Source organism: Apis dorsata, unplaced genomic scaffold (assembly GCF_000469605.1).
Source record: "Apis dorsata unplaced genomic scaffold, Apis dorsata 1.3 scaffold_280, whole genome shotgun sequence".
Taxonomy (NCBI): domain Eukaryota; kingdom Metazoa; phylum Arthropoda; class Insecta; order Hymenoptera; family Apidae; genus Apis; species Apis dorsata.
The window spans coordinates 112,257-118,124 of NW_006263556.1; the positions used below are offsets into that span (position 1 = coordinate 112,257).

At 27.1% G+C, this 5,868-nt stretch overlaps 1 protein-coding gene across 1 annotated transcript in view; it reads left to right on the forward strand.

Moving 5' to 3' along the window:
* Nucleotides 1–490: 490 nt before the first annotated feature.
* LOC102675647 (eukaryotic translation initiation factor 5) overlaps nucleotides 491–5,868 on the forward strand; it is a 16,591-nt gene continuing 11,213 nt past the window's right edge. The window contains exon 1 of the mRNA XM_006616854.2: nucleotides 491–918. The gene's annotated coding sequence lies outside the window, so the exon portion shown is untranslated. The remainder of the gene's footprint in view (nucleotides 919–5,868) is intronic.

Here is a 5,868-nt window from a genome sequence, read left to right on the forward strand (position 1 = left end):
TTTACAAAATGAATAATAAGTTTAATATTATTAATCATTTCTCAATTGTTATTAAGAAATTAAAAAATAATATCAAAATTTATTTACAAGCAATTTTTTTCTATTTTCTTTAATATGATTTTACATTGAATACTTGATATTAATATTTTATAACTTCATCATTTAAACATAGGCCTTAATTTACAATTAGACGAGATTATCATATTATTATTATTTTTTTAAATTATTTAAATTAGATTTTTATAAACAAGATTTTTTTTTAACTTTTTTGATAAATAAATTTTTATATAATTTTATATAATATATTGACAAAATAATTTCTATGATGAATATTAGAGTAAAATTTTTATTAAAATATATAAGAAATTGAACGAGAATAAAATTATAAAATTTCTATTGCATCATTGTCAATGATATCGTGTGCGGTCACGTGAGGATTAAGTAAAAAACGAATGCTTATGAAAAGGTAGGGGCACTATCATGTATGGGGAGTCATGAATTTTGTTTACGGCCCTGGTTTCGAGGATCATTTGCAGTTGTATTCAGGCAGTAGCAGTCTCAGAAGCCGGAACGTTTCGTGTGCACGTCGTGAGCGAAAAAGTTACGCACAGCACATAAAGTTGAGAAGAATCGGCAAACAAATAGTCATTTGACAACAGGAATACTTGTCATCAAACGAAAGAAGGAATTGAACAAGCAAAAGTATTGACACAGTGTCACGTCTACGCGACTGACTATTTCAACGACCGACTTTCGTAGGCGACATCGTAGAAAGACGTAAAACGAGACACTGGAGTGCACCCGACAGGGCGATCCATCTGTCTCGATACACTCACGAATACCCATTCAATTTTTACGCTAGAAGGCGGCCGTCCAGCAGGGCGATACCATTTTATATGACTTTTCTTCGACGTCAAGGTGAGTGAAACCAGAGCATGGTAGCAACGGCAATGTCCTATCTGGTATCATTTCGTTGCTTCTGACGCTAATTTTAGCGACCAGCCATTTTGAACACGAGAACGTGCTCGATTCATGAGCAATTTATGTTCTACGGAAATTAACGTTTTCGTGTATCTTTTTTGTTTTTATATCTTCTTTCACGAATATATGCCATACCATCTTTTTTTCTTTGTCTTTTCCTAGTTGCATTATTTTTCATGTCCAATAACGTAATGTTGAATCGATATTGCTTACCGAATTATTGAACACACCGAAACGGATGGTTTCCTCGTTGAGTAAACTATGAGATTGCGATAACTTGCGTATAATGTAATATTCTGATGAATCATTTTTTACTTTTTAGTGGTTATAGAAACAAATGAACGAAATCTAAAAAATATATCATCGAAAAATCTAAATATAACTAAATTTAATTTTTGTAACATTTAATTTTTGAAAGTAGTTAAATTAAAATTATATCTAAATTTTAAATTTTATTTCTCGTATTTTTTATTTGCACATTTTATTCTTACGTAATTTATAAAATGCAACGTCATTTACTGATTAAAAATTATAATAAATTATTCTACAAAAAATATTATTTTTTAAATTAACCAGTATATTTTAAAAATGTCTTGATTTAAGTATTATGATAAAAATAATGTTATGTATTTTTTATGAGTTCAACTCGATTAAAAATTTTCCACTATAGTGCAATATGTTAATATTGATTCAAGCTGAACATACGTTGCTGTTTGTAATGAATTTGTAATGTTGAATATCCATATGCTTTGTACACTTATCACGATCGACCATGTTCATTCGATATAAAATCATAATTTTTGTGCCTTTGCATCGAATGTTTACCGATCGAGATTTGATGAAGTATATAGCGAATGATTTCTTAAAATAGATTGGAAAAGCTATATAAATTATCAGGTTACAGCATTCATTTCTTTTTATTGACAAGAATTTTTTTATTGATAAGAATTATCGAAGAAATTTTTTATTCTTTTGTAAATGTAATTCATATATTTTTTTTATTGTAAATATCATTAATTAAATATTCCTATTTAAAATTTTTTGATAAAATATAGGATATTAGATAAAAAACATATGTTAAAATTTATCATTTTGATATTATTCTTATCTTTTTTTGTTGGTTATAGATAATTTTTTTTTTTTCAATTCCATACGTTATTCAGATTTAAGTAGTCTAAGAAGACATTTTTATCTACAATGATGCTTATTTAAATATTTTCTATTTCAATTTTTTGTAATTGAAAAATAGGTAATGATTACAACATTCACATTATATTCCTGTAAAATATATAGTATTATAAAATTCAAAAAGTTTTTTTGTGTTGATTATTATACATTCAATAAAAAATTTTTTATTATTTTTGAATTGAAAAAAAAAAATAATTTACTATAAGATATAATCACAATTTTTTAAAAAATCTTATAATATTAGATTATTTATAACATATAGATTATCGACATTTAAATAATTTCTGTTGAAAAATTTAGAAGAATAATCTCTAAAATATAAATATAATTTTTTTTAGGTAATCTTCATTTCTTATACATGAAAATATAAAAAATTGTATCTATGAAGAAAAACATTATTATAAAATCATTTTGTTGAATGCATATTTTTTTTGATATTTCAATATATTATTCATTCGAAATCAACATGGTGTAAAAATAGAAAGTTAATATTTAATTTGATATTTACTCTTTTCTAATAATATTTACATTTTGATGTCACTTTGACTTGATTTAGATTTAAATTGACCGTTTCAATTTTACTTTGTTTGGATAAATATTTTATATTTTCTGAATTCTATTTTAAACATTGAACTTGTATATTTTTAACTAATTGAATTATGAATTAAATGAAATCGTTTCAATAAAAAACAAGCTACATTATAATAAACAACCATGCAAATCATCTTTTCTCGAAAAATATTTATTCTTTTTTTCTCAAAAAATATTCATTCTATTGATTTAAAAATTTTATTTTTATTTTATTCTTATTTTATTTTTATTTAATTTCATTTTATTTTCACAATAAATAAAAGTGAATAAACATGAAATTAAAATGTTATTCTTTAGAAAGATAGATTTAGGAAAAATAATATTATTAATATCTATTTTCTAATATATTTATATTGTTTTGCTTCATATATATTGTATATTATTCACGAGAAATGATTTTGATTCTAATATTATTAGTAGATATAAAAAAGATGTTGATATTAATCTATAATCGAAATTAGTTTTAATTTTTTTTTTTTAAATTGAAAGAATATACTTAATCTATATTTAAAAATTAGAAATAGAAAAAGAAGAAAGAAATAAATTCATATATTTTATATTTTATTTTATATTTTATCGATAAAATTAAATTATTGATTTTATTTCATTTTTCATTCTTTCTTCATATATGAGAAAAATGTGTCTCATATGTACGGTACTACTTTGTTCCAGCGTTATATAGTATTCGATCATCAGAACACGAAACTCTTGGTTTCGAAAGAGATTCCTCGAACAGAGTCCGTAGTAATCCGACCTTTCGCTCCCTTCGTATACGTTCGCCTTATTTTTTCCATTTATCTGTGGCTTAAGATGGCCTGTTGTGACCTGTAAGCTTGCATAGTTATTCGATAGCGATGCAAAATAATACCTCTTAATCAGTTTCTCTCGGTGCGTCAATGGTTCTCAAACGATGCTTCGATATCGAAGCCGATTTCCTTTTGTTTAACTGAATTGTTTAAACTCAATAAAGTAAGGAAAAAGAGAATAATTTATCGCTCTTAACATTTTTTCGCTCGATTAAATTCAATTCATTATATCGATTCGTATAATGCATAATAAATCTATGCATAGCCAAAATTGTGATGTTGATAATCTTATTTTCTTATCGATTTGAGTTCAATAATCTCGTGAATCGTACAATCCTGTTCGAGAATCTCTGGAAAATCGGTGAGAACGACTTCCACTCAAAGGGAAGCGGTCATCGAGGATCGACGAGTAGATAATTAGGCCGTTTATCGAACAGCTTGTCGAATGTGTATTCCGCTTAATTCAATCGAGCGAGATGATTCGTCTTCTTTTGTTGAATGTTCGAAATTTATTATTTGAGATTATTTATTATTTCGAAATCCGATATATAGAGAAATTAAATAAAAATTTTTCCAATTTAATATTAATTTATATATAATTATATATAATTTATGTTATATTTCGCCTATCTAATCATGAACAATTTGATCTATAAGGTGTAAGATTCGCCAGACAGATGTTTATTTCATTCTTTTGCATATGAAATGTTCTTACGACGAGTGAAAGTCGGTAGTGAAAATTTTTCAGTCTTTCGAAACTTTACGATTAGAATCGATCTTGATCGACTCGTTACATACAACCGTTTTCGTGTGTCAAGTTCGTATAATACGATCCTCAAGATCGTCATTAATCGCTCGCAGGAATTTTCTTGCGCTTCGAATTCGCATTGTTCTCCCTTCTCGCGTTACCCACTGTAATTGATTCGATCTTATTCTATGCTATCACATCGTTCCATTTCCGTTTTCCCCTCATTCTGTTTTTTAATACTATCTTTAAATTTTTAACTTATGAATTCAAGTTTTTCAGTCTTCCTCATATTGGTATTTGAATTCTTTGAAATTTTTGTATTATAATTAAATATATTCGCATTATATCAGAGATATTTAAATATCCAAATAAAAAACTTGAATATCGCTCAAGTTTTGATGGTAAAACATGGCATGTAACCCGAGTTACGAATATAAAATTGATACGTCTTGTACTAGAGTAAACTCGTAAAACTTGTCCTCTCCTTTCGTTTGTTTTTTTTAAGTTCTTGACCGTGACTCAGTTGGTCTGTCCAGTTAAAAAGAAATTGTACATAATAATGTTATTTTCAATCTCGTTATATTAAAATTTCGAAAGAAAAAAAAAAAGAATTTGTCCAACTTTTTTCTCTTTTTTTCGTTATAATTTTTTAAATTTAACATTTTCTTTTATGATCTTACTCTTTTTTTCTTCGTTGATTTTTAATCGAGTGCATACTTAATGATGCACGAGAGATTTTCTCGTGCAAAAGAACGTTGCTTATTCCGGCATGCAAATTTTATTCGAGCAATATTGCAAAAGATTTGCATCAGATTTAAGTTTTGCGGTAATTATATACGTAATAACGGTTATTATGTCAAGCAAAAGCGGTGAAAAAACGAAGAAAACGTTTGAGAAATTTTCATATTTTATTCAATTTTTAAACGAAGCGGTTTTTAAGCTAATTTAAGCTAAAAAAAAAATTACGTTATGTGAGAAATACATAACAATTGAAGAGATTCGAGTGATTTGTGTATCTATAAATTATGTCACGATATTTTAAACACACGGGTGTCAGACGAACACTCGTAAATGTCAATTTTCAATTACTGTACATTTTCTGTCCCTCGTTAATAGACACGATAAATTATATTTCGTAACTGACAAATACCGATGAAATTTTGATTTACAAAATATCGAAATTCAAAAATATGAAACTCGATATGCAAAGATGATTAATAAGTTGGATTCTAATGTTAGAATCGCGAGAAAGAAACGGAAAGTCTGACCTTGCCTCAGGCTATAGCACGCTGTGCAAAAATAGTTCACACACTGTATCCACACCGGAAGTTCCGTGTGGACGTGAGAATTAGCATAGAGCTATGTTTCGTTGCGTCATTTTGGAAATGCTCGAAATGATAGTTACTCGATCGATGCAATTTCCACCTTCCCTCTACTTCCTGTGTCCTTAACGTCCTCACTTCCAACGATTGATTTTCTCTCAAAAAATTTCATTTGCTTGTGTCGAACGATTTTTTTTTTTTTTTTTTTGTGTCGAATCGATAGTTCCTTTTT